This window comes from Doryrhamphus excisus, chromosome 2, assembly GCF_030265055.1.
Source record: "Doryrhamphus excisus isolate RoL2022-K1 chromosome 2, RoL_Dexc_1.0, whole genome shotgun sequence".
NCBI lineage: Eukaryota > Metazoa > Chordata > Actinopteri > Syngnathiformes > Syngnathidae > Doryrhamphus > Doryrhamphus excisus.
This window is the reverse complement of record NC_080467.1, coordinates 23,915,393-23,927,153: the sequence shown is the minus strand read 5'-3', so window position 1 is coordinate 23,927,153 and position 11,761 is coordinate 23,915,393. Positions and strand designations below refer to the sequence as shown.

At 45.4% G+C, this 11,761-nt stretch overlaps 1 non-coding gene across 1 annotated transcript; it reads left to right on the top strand.

The window, feature by feature from the left end:
* Positions 1 to 2,931: 2,931 nt before the first annotated feature.
* Positions 2,932 to 3,005, top strand: trnat-ugu (transfer RNA threonine (anticodon UGU)). Its single transcript has one exon. It is a non-coding gene; the product is annotated as a tRNA-Thr (tRNA).
* Positions 3,006 to 11,761: the final 8,756 nt, after the last annotated feature.

Here is an 11,761-nt window from a genome sequence, read left to right as displayed (position 1 = left end):
GGTGCAATGAATAACGCATCTGACTACGGATCAGAAGATTCCAGGTTCAACCCCTGGGACTCGCCAACCTTTCCAATTGACCTGAGTCTAAAATTAAAGTTTTGCCTGCAGACAAATTTGGAGCAGCTGAAATGGGCAAACTGCACCTCCGAGTCCGAGTTCATGGGTTTTGGCCGGAAAAGGACAGCTCTGCTCTTCATGAGGTGGTCGGGTGTGTTGCACCAGCCTGCAGACATCCTGTACACTACCATGTCACATTGCTCATTTATAACAGCAGGAATAGAAGTAATCCTTTTGTGCAGAGCTTCGACCAGGTTCAGAGGAGGCAGGGGTGTTCTGTGCTTCCATTGTCGAGGCGGCTGTGGCCGTAAGGTGGTCGGTGCTTGCCGTGGCGGTAATCTTAGAACCCATTGGTGGATACCATTGGTAAGGGATGCCGTCAAGCTGAAGACCTTTTTGGCTCATAGGACTTCAGCTGACAGGGGGGGGTTGGGGAAGCCATGGAGAATGACTTCCGGACGGCTTCGAAGAGATTCTGGACCACCATCCGGCGTCTCGGGAAAGGAAAGCATTGCCCAGTGAAGTTCTATCAACTCTAATGTAATCTGACAGTGTGTACTTCAGGACCCTACAATGCACTTGTAGGTTCTGTAGTGTAATGGTTAGCACTCTGGACTCTGAATCCAGTGATCCAAGAACCTTCTTGCCCTGCAGCAATCGAGTGTTTGGACTGTGTCTTCCTTTAACAGTAAGTGTATGATGACTTATTTACTTACTCTCCAAATCAGTGGTGACCGTGGATCAGGATGAGTTCCTCAAATGACGCGAATGTCTGTGACAGCTGATGTCAAGGATCAGCTGGCAGCATGTGAGGAAGACACTTGGTTTGTGTGCGGGGCTACACAAGTCTTTCCAGTTCCAGTTAAAAGCCAGGCTCCTCATGTAGTTTCCATAAAGTACCAAGGGATTGTCCTGTTGCCCTTTTTTGAGGGCAAAAATGAGGCATTTGCAAAGTGGACCTCAGACCTGGTCACCTGAACAGGGACTCGAATCCCGGACGCTCAGATCAAAAGTTTAATGTTCAGGTGACTGGCTCAACCTTTGTCTTGTCTGACCATGAACTCTTTTTGTCCAGAAGATATTTGGATTGTCCATATGGGCAGTTTAAGACCTCAGTCGATCTTGGAGGTGACAATTTCAGGACCACGGTTTATTCATGTCTGCAAGGTCAAGTACAGTATGCTAGCAGATTTTGCCTTGTGAGTTCTCCTCTTTCATCAAGGGCCTGGATAGCTCAGTTGGTAGAGCATCAGACTTTTAATCTGAGGGTCCAGGGTTCAAGTCCATGTTCCCTTAAATGTCAAGCCAACCTGTTTTTTCCTCCTACTGTGGTCAAGTACAGTATGCCAGCAGATTTCTGCTCCCTCGTCCTCAACAGTGAGAAGGCCAATGAGCTGACCGTGCACACAAGGAATAACTTGTTTAAGTAAACCTTTTTGACCATGCACCTTTGCCATCTTCCAGGACTGGTGCATCACACCCGAGCACCTCATGAAGACCAGAGGACAATCAGTCGTAACAATCAAGACGGGTTTGCTTTACCCTACTGGTTGTTGCAATCGTAACCCTGCTCAAGTTTCAACATGAAATTGTGACATACAAAACAGGAGCTTCCCGTCGGGAAATCACACAACTGTCTACAATTCTGAAAATTGTTGTGGTGTCGATTGGCCAAAGGGGAATTCAGAACAGGCTCGTGGCGCATGACCGTTTTTGTGGTAGCTGACAACTTCAACCAGTGAAATCCATCCATTTTCTGTACCGCTTATCCTCATCAATGGACTGTATTCCCCACCCGTTGCCAGCATGGGGACATTCCAACCCAAGATGAGAACACATTGGGCCAGGTATAAAACAACATAGGACGTGGCACAGAAACAGCTTCCCCCTACCCCCACTTTTCGCCCAGACCACAAAAGCAGAACGCCACCTTTGCAGCTGAAATAGCTTACTTGGGAGAGTGTTAGACTGAAGTTTTAAAGGTGCTTGTTTCAAGCCCGAGTTTCAGCACAATTCCTGTCCATGTTGCGACTTTGCAAATAGTTTGAAAAGGCTCATTGGCTGGCTGAAAGGACATTAACTTCATTCTTCAAAAGGCCACCCATCCAGTCAATGTTAGAGGCGGTGACAAGCCAAATCATTGACTCCAAGCGCACAAGATGAGTCCACTGAAACATCAAGGTGAGCCCGAGGGTGGCTCAGGTGTTTGTTTCACAGCTAGCTTTTAAACCTTTAAAGCCACAATTGTGATTTCTTATTTTGTTGAAGAAAAGCCCATTATTCCCCAACAATTTTCCCTACAAAGGAGAAATATTTGTCAATTTGGACAATTGTCAATCTGCCCCCAATTTGGACACATTGTCGTGTTTCATTGTTTGGTAACTGCTTTGTGACTTCGCCAGTCCCCTTAAAAGCCCCTTCTTTCAGGTTTCCACAGTGTATCACGTTTGCCTCAAACGCAAAGGGTCCCTATATCCAAACTGGGTGGAAACATGGCTTTTCAATTCCTTCTTTTACAAAAAAATCAAGGTGACAAAGAGCACAAGAGAACAAGGATATCTGCTTGATCTCTGAAGGTGTGTACACGAGCATCTGTCCCTAGTTTGGACACACAATCCATATTTCCCAGATGACTGATCGGGTGCATTACAGGCCTGCACGAAGGGGCTTTTAGGAAGGAGGTGGCCGCTGTGGTGTCGTTGCGTGCAAACAACATCCTCATCCTTGACACAGCGAAGACCAAGGAGGTGAATAATCGTCGGTTCTGTCCGCTTAGACTGGCGTGATTTCACCAGTACTGTTGAAAGCCTGGCCACTCGTGTGGTTTCCTTCACGCAGTGGTTCACCTAACACTGACGACAGCCCTTCACCGGCGCTGTGGATTAGTTGGTCAAAGTTCCTGTCTTGTAAACAGGAGACCCTAGGTTCAAATCCCAGCAGTGCCTTGTCGGTGTTTCTGCGACTCCTTTGCTGTTTTTTTTCTCTCCAACATGTCAAGTAAATGTTTTGAATTAGATGTCTTGTTCTGTTGAAGAAATATCCATCATTTCTGATGTCATATGTAGTATACATGTCATATGTACTACAATGCTCTCAAAGGCAAAACCATTGTGAATTTGGACATTTGTGGGGCTAAGAAAATAGACCAGATTAGCAAGAGCAAAGAGGTTGGGGTTTAACATTTAAGGGAAGGGGCCCACAACTCACCGCCTGAACAGATCTTGAACCTTGGACCCTCAGATTAAAAGTTTAATGCTCTATGAACTGAGCCAGCTAATTAATTCATGGCTAAAGGCAAATGCACCCGATCAGTCATCCGGGAAATATGGATTGTGTGTCCAAACTGGGGACAGATGCTCGTGTGCACACCTTCAGAGATCAGGCACATATCCTTGTTCCCATTCGTCACCTTGATATTTTTTTTGTAAAATAATGAATTGAAAGGCCATATTTCCACCTATTCGACCGAGGCCAAAGACAAATCCGATCTATAGTCATTACCTGCCCAAAGTCAGTTCCCTGAACAGGTATGGAACCTGTGCCGCGGCAGTGAGAGCACTGACTCCCGACCACTAGACCACCAGGGACGGTATTCTGGCTGCACTCAGAAAGGTCCTGACAGTGTGTCCATCAAAAGAACCCAAATAGTTATGAGACCTTCGCTGCCTACAGTACAACAGCAGGGGAATTAGCTCAAATGGTAGATCTCGCTTTGCATGTGAACGGTAGTGGGATTCGATACCTGCATTCTCCAAGGAATCCTTTGTTTTATAATAGAATAGATGTTGGGATCAGAAATGAGTCCAGGATCAGTCCCTCAGCATCCTCAGTCAGTGAGTAAATTACCAAGTCCCAATCCCAATTTTGACGTCATAAACAGCCACAGATATCAATCAAAACCCAGTCCCAATTACATTCTCCTGCCAAGCATCTTGTCTTATTGTGTAGGCAAGTGGTGCAATGGATAAAGCATCCGGCTACAGATCAGAAGATTCCAGGTTCAACTCCTGGCTCGCTCGGCAACCTTTCCAAAATAAAATGCAATTTTGCCTGCAAATGGGCAAACTGCACCTCCAAGTTCATGGATTTCGCCCGGAAAGGACAGCTCTGCTCTTCATGAGGTGCTCGGGTGTGTTGCACCAGCCTGAAGACGTCCTGTACACTACCATGTCACATTGCTTATTTATAACTGTAGGAAAGAAAAGTATTCCTTGTGTGCAGAGCTTCGACCATGTTCAGAGGGAAGCAGGGGTGTTCTGTGCCTCCATTGTCGAGGTGGCTGTGTCCGTAAGGTGGTCGGAGCTTGTCGTGGCGGTTATCCTAGAACCCATTGGTGGATACCATTGTTGAGGGATGCCGTCAAGCTGAAGGAGTTCTGTTAGGCCTTTTTGGCTTATGGGACTGAAGTTCCTGTCAGCTGAAGCTGACAGGAACCGACAGGCCAAGCGGTCCGTGGCATTCGCTGAGGCAAAAACTCTGACATGGGAGGAGTTTGGAGAGGCCATGGAGAATAACTTCCGGACGGCTTCGAAGAGATTGTGGACCACCATTCGGCGTCTCGGGAAAGCAAAGCAGTGCACAGTGAAGTTCTATCAACTCTAATGTAGTCTGACAGTGTGTACTTCAGGACCCTAAAATGCGCTTGCAGGTTCCATGGTATAATGGTTAGCACTCTGAATCCAGTGATCCAAGTTCAAGTCTTGGTGGAACCTACTTGCCCTGCAGCAATCGAGTGTTTGGACTGTGTCTTCCTTTAACAGTAAGTGTATGGTGACTTATTTACTTACTCTACAAATCAGTGGTAACCCTGGATCAGGATGAGTTCCCCAAATGACTTGTGTCTGTGACAGCTGATGTCAAGGATCAGCTGGCAGCATGTGAGGAAGATACTTGTTTTGTGTACGGGGGTACACTAGTCTTTTTGTCCAGAAGATATTTGGCTTGTCCATGTAGGCAGTATAAGACCTCAGTCGATCTTGGAGGTGGCAATTTCGGGGCCGTACTATTTTTTTTTACCTTTCCCCGGGCGGTTGGCAGCCTTGATGGGGGTGTTTCACAGTTGACTGGGTTGTGCGCTGTTGGTTATGGGGCCCGGGGAGTTTTAGGCCTGGGCTTTTGTCACCGCCATGCTGTTTTCCTTGTGGCGGTGTACTGTTGGTAATGAGGGCTGGGGTGTTGTCGACATGGGCTTTTGTTGTTCCTTCACAGTCCGCATTCTCTGCACTTGTGGTCTAAATTTTGGATAATGGGGTCCACTGCCCCCATTGATCTGCTCCTTGCAGTCTTGGTGACCAAGGTGTTTGTTGCCGCTCTGTTTTGACATGCTGTTTTCTCTACCTCTCCCTGGTCTTTCTGCAGCCTTGTCAAGGTTGTTTCACACGTGGGTGCGTGATCACCCACCTATGGATGGGGTCCACTCTCTGGTGGGTTGTCACCATGAGCTTTTGTTGTTCCTGGAGCACATAAAGATCAATACAGGTCAATACAGGGGTTGAACCTTGGCGTTATTAGCACCACACTCTGACCAACTGAGCTAACCGACCACAGGTGGTGGTGTACTGATCGTTGCTCATGGTCGAAATTTGTGTTCCAGGACAATGGGGTCCACCTGCCCCCGTTTGTCTTTTCCATGCAGTCACGGTGGCCGAGCGGTTAAGGCGTTGGACTCGAAATCCAATTTGGTCACTTATGAGCTTTTTTTCCCCATTGGCAAACTATTATTGTGTCCGTGCCAGATACACAGGATTTCCTTTTCTACTAAAGGCACCATTGTCAAGTTTGCATGCTTTGCAGGCACTATGCTTGAGTTGTTAAATTACATGCCTAGGAAAGAGGGGCTCGTTGGTTCCAAGTCCAGTAGTCCTCTACTGGTATTTCCATGACTCTGGTTTTCATACTTTTTATCAGAGGTCATCTTAAGGTACAAAGACTGTTTTCTGGAGAAATGCAAGACCCCATGGTGCGATTGGTCTTCTTTGTACACTTTTCAGCAGCAGACATGTTAAAAAGCACCCCTGGTTTACTGCCCAGGAGCAGAAGCCTCAGACACTTTAGAATGGGGGTGACGCCACTTCAAGACGCAAGAAGCTGTCAGAAGTGTGACACTTGTGTTGGAGCCCTTGCATTCTTCCCAATTTGCAACCCTTTGTATCGGTGCCAAATGTACGGGATTCCCCCTGCTGACTAAATGACACACGACTTATGGTGGAGCCTGTGCAGGTCTTCCCGTTCCACCACAGAGAAGGAAGTCGACAGCAACTGTGCAAAGGCGCTGTATAAAGGGTGATGTTCTGAGGCACACTCACAAAGAAGCCGTCGCATACAGTGGAACAAGTCCAGCTTGATGACTATACTGTTGTTGTAGGAGGTCCTTGATGCACATGTATTCAACAGGTTCCCAGATGTGGCCTCAGTAACAATTGTGTCAGTTGTTTGCCATGCATCCCAGTTGAGATGTTCCTCTGCAGAAGAGCCTGAAACCCTGAACGGTGCAAAGCAATCTCTGAGAAACACAAATAACAGTGCACATGTGAAATAATGACACTTAATAGAGTTAATTTTTGATTAAACATTTGTGGTTAAAGTGATGAAGTCTTATCTGTCAACCCACTGAAAGCACGCAGCATGTTCAACTTTGATATCTGCCCACAGAAGAACAAGTTCAAGTCCAGGTGGAACCAACTTGCCCTGCACAATTCAAAACATTTATTTGAAATGTTGAAGAAAAAAAAACAGCAAAGGAGTTGCTGAAACACCAGCAAGGTACTGCTGGATTTGAATCCAGGATCTCCTGTTCACCAGACAGGCACTTTGATCAACTAAGCCACAGCTCTGGTGAAGAGGTGTCTTCAGTGTTAGGTGAACCACTGCATGAACGAAACGACACGAGTGACCAGGCTTTCAACAGGACTGGTGAAATCTTAAAAAAATGGTTAGATCAGTCGGTAGAGCATGGGCGTCTTAATCTCAGCGTTGTGGGTTCGAACACTACGTTTGCAGATCAGCACTTTTGTGGATACATTTGAAAGATATCTTTCTCTTTGTCAGAGGACCTCACAAGGTCACAGTTTTTTCCTGATCAGGGCATCCAGTTTCTGTCCCTTTTGCTGCTGTGCAATGTAAATTTCCTCACTGAGGGACGAATAAAAGTACATCTAATCTAATCTACAATTCTGAAAATTGTTGTGGTGTCGATTGGCCAAAGGGGAATTCAGAACAGGCTCGTGGCACATGACCGTTTTTGTGGTAGCTGACAACTTCAACCAGTGAAATCCATCCATTTTCTGTACCGCTTATCCTCATCAACGGACTGTATTCCCCACCCGTTACCAGCATGGGGACATTCCAACCCAAGATGAGAACACACTGGACCAGGAACACAGCAACACACGTGGCACAGACACAGTTTGACCCTGACCGCCCCGACTGAAAAAGCAGACCACCGCCTTTACAGCTGAAATAGCTCACTTGGGAAAGCGTTTGACTGACATTCAAAGGGTCCATGGTTCAAGCCCAGGTTTGAACACAATCCCTGTTTCTGTTGCGACTTTTCAAATAGTTTGAAAAGCCTCATTGGCTGGCTGAAAGGACCTTAATTTCATTCTTCAAAAGGCCACCCATTCAGACAATGTTAGAGAAGGTTACAAACCAAATCATTGACTCCAAGCGCACAAGTTGAGTTGAATCGTTTACCACTGATATGTGTTTGAACTCAAATCTACAAGTAAACTAGGAATCTTACTCTGACTCTTAGAGAAGACACTGTGCACTGTTGTGATTTTTTTGACGGACATGAATTAGGAACCAAATGGTCCTTCGACTTCGACCTGCAACACAATTCCACTGTGCCTATGCAGGCATTGGTGGATCAGTGGTAGAGTTCTCGCCTGCCATGCCACGACCTGGGTCCGATTCCCAGGCAATGCAACAGGGCTGTTATTATACCTTTCATTGGTGAAAAAAGTGCCAAGACCGTTTTCGGGACCAACACATGACCTCTGAATTCGATCAGAAAAGTCGATCATCTCTACCTGAGACTTGATTATCTTGAAAATTCTGTCAAAAGTGGCATTCTCAGCCACAGCGTGTTGGAGCCCGCAACCTCAATGAGACGCCGTGGAACACTCAGATGTACTCACTCGCCCCAAACCAACAAGACCTTCGATAGCTCAGTTGGAAGAGTGGGGGACTGTAGTGGTTCAAGCTTGCATCCGTAGGTCGCTGGTTCAAGTCGGGCTCGAAGGACAAGCTGTTTGCTCTTGTCTGAAGGACCTCAGAGGAAGTGTGCTGGGCTCATAACCCAGAGGTCAATGGATCGAAACCATCCTCTGCCATCTGCATATGTTCCCATTTGTCACCTTGCTTTTTTTGTAAAAGTAGTAATTGAACGGCCATGTCTCCACCCAGTTTCAAACTGGAGACCTTTTGCGTGTTATGTGATAACCACTACACTGTGGAAACCGGGGGAAAGGGACTGCCGAAGTCACAAAGCAGTTGCCGAACAATGAAACAAGACAATGTCTCCAAAGTGGAGGCAGATTGACAATTGTCCAAATTGACAAAGATTTATCCTTTGTTGGGAAAATTGTAGTTCATTTTACATGTTCCAGAAATAATGCTTTACAGAATTAAAAACAATTAAAAAGAAAAAAAATTAAAAGAAAAAAAAACCCAAATACTAAGAATGTACTGTTATCACATTTATTTTTGCATTTTTCAAGACAAATCTTAGTTAATCACACACTCTCACGCTGTCCCCTTGTGGCCAAACTTGAGATAGCTTTCGTTTTTGCCCAAACGTGTTCCAGCTACTCAGTCTGCACACAGCCACCACACAGTGCACATCAGTGACGGTTCATCTGCAGTTTTCAGCCTTGGGGTATCTTAGTCCGTAAGTTTTGAAGTTTTATATGTGTTTCTGCAAATATGAGTGTTTAATAAAACGTAAACTAGCATTTTGAGCTACAGTTGAATGTGAATGCTATGCTAGATTTGCACATGTGACTGTTAGCTAGGCTAAACGTTTTCATTTTGAGTTTTTTATACTTTCACTTTGCATTTTCTTTCATTTTTGATGGAGCCTGTACACATTGCTGATACACTGTTTTATTTGTGTATTACAGTTTTACAACTTGTTACAAGAGATTACTGCCTGCAAGCCAAGTAAAGCTCTAAGAACATACATGGCCACGGAGTATTTCTTTGGTTGTTTGCTATCTGTCTAGCCTTGGTAGACGTCACACCATCATGAGGACAGAATAGTAAAAGGACTGTTACACAGCGGGCTAAAACACCATCTGCTGTTACTAAAGCACGTGTCCAGACGATACAAGATGGAGCAGCAAAACGAGTCGGACCAGCCGCAAAAGCTCTACGACACCAGGTCAGTCGCCTCAAAAACAAAGACTTCAAGGTCCAGCAGGTCCTCAACCAGCTCCGCAGCCACCAAAGCAAGGGCTAGTGCTGAAGCAGCCCTGGTGGAGGCGAAATATGCAGTCCGAGAAGCAGAAATGATGAAAGTAAAGGCTAAAATAGAGGCTGAAGCAGCACAACGCAAAGCAGAACTGGAGGCCAGTCTGTATGTGCTAAAGATCGAGAGAAGTGCCACGGCAGCCGCAGCTGAAGCAGCAGTCTATGAAGGCGCAGCAGCAGTGGAAGGCAGCTCTCTCAAAGACTCAAAGAGGTTATGTTTGATTACAATCAAAATAGGTCCTCACATTGTCCTCCTGCTCCAGTGTGTCACACAGCTAGCCTCAGAGACTATCCTTGTGAACCAGCACAAATGACTGATCTTACTAAACATCTCGTTAGAAGAGAACTTGTGAGCTCTGGACTTTTGAAATTTGATGACTGTCCAGAATACTACTGGGCCTGGAAAACCTCTTTCCAGGATGTGATTAGAGGGCTTAATTTAACAGCTAGAGAAGAGCTTGATTTACTGTTAAGGTGGCTCGGCCCCGAGTCTTCACACAGGCTATGCGTATCAGGTCCGCACATGTTCACAACATTACAGCAGGAGTAGCTTTGGTGTGGGAGAGGTTAAATGATAACTATGGCTCACCAGAGGTAATTGAGAATGCTCTTTTGTCAAAACTAGAGAACTTCCCTAAAATCTCGAACAAAGATAATCAGCGTCTCAGAGAGTTAGGGGACATTCTTTTGGAGATTCAGGCAGCTAAGGCAGAGGGATATCTGCCTGGTCTAGCTTATCTTGACACAGCTAGGGGGGTAAATCCTATTGTCGAGAAGCTTCCCTACGGTCTGCAAGAACGCTGGATATCACTCAGGTCTATGTACAAAGAAGAACACAGGGTTTCCTTTCCACCATTCACTTACTTTGTAAGTTTTATATCCAGGCAAGCAAAAACCCGAAACGATCCAAGTTTTGCGTTCTCATCGAACTGCGCTGTAACTCAGACAAAACATGAAAGATATACAAAACAATATAACAATCCCAAAACAGTTTCAGTGAGAAAAACAGAGGTAACAGCAAAACCTACAAGTAACAGTGTTAAAGAAAAGAAAACAGATGAGCCAGCAGATCAATGCCCAATACATAACAAGCCACACCCCTTATCAAAATGTCGTGGGTTTAGGGTCAAACCGTTAGATGAGAGAAAAGCTTATCTAAAAGAAAACCCAATCTGTTTTCGCTGTTGCGCTACCACAAAACATGTAGCCAAAGACTGTAAAATAGCTGTGAAATGCAAAGAGTGTGGCAGCGACAGGCAGCAGTTTTATTGATACATCTGAAAGATATCTTTCCTGTTGAAAATTGTTCAACATGCAGAAAACATTTCATTCCAAATACACAAAAACAAATCTTCTGACCAAAGGCCTGGGGGCTCACTTCGTAGGGCATCAGACTCTGAGTATCAAGAGTTCAAGTCCCTTCAGAGATCAAGCACATGTCCTTGTTCCTATTTGTCACCTTGACTTTTTTTGTAAAAGAAGGACTTGAAAGGCCATCTTTCCACCCAGTTTCGACCTGGGGACCGTTTGCGTGTTAGGCAAATGTGATAACCATTACACTATGGAAACCTGAAGGAAGGGGCTTTTAAGGGGACTGGTGAAGTCACAAAGCAGTTGCCAAACAATGAAACGCGACGATGTGTCCAAAGTGGGGGCAGATTGACAATTGTCCAAATGGACAAAGATGTCTCCTTTGTAGGGAAAATTGTTCCAGAAATAATGGGCTTTTCTTCAACAAAACAAGACATCACAATCGCGGCTTGAAAGAAACACCTTAGCCACCCTCGGGGTCACTTTGATATCTCGATGGACTCAACTTGTGCCCTTGGAGTCAATGGTTTGTAAATAGGCTTGTAACCTCCTCTAACCTTGTCTGGATGGCTGGATGTCTGGCCTTTTGAAGAATGAAGTTAAGGTCCTTTCAGCCAGCCAATAAGCATTTTCAAACTATTTGCCAAGTCACAAAATAAACAGGGATTGTTCTGAAAACCGGGCTTGAACCAGGGACCTTTAGAACTTCAGTCTAACGTTCTCCTAAGTGAGTATTTGTCAGGTTCAAACCCCTGTGACACTTGTAAAAACACTTAAATACAAAAATACAGAAGAGACAGACAACAATATTCAAAGTTTCTCGCAGCGAGGTGAGTGAAACCACATACCCAGTGACATGCCGCTCCACTCTGAATATGCAGTTCACACTCCCCTCTTTTTATTCTCTTTCGGGGGTCCC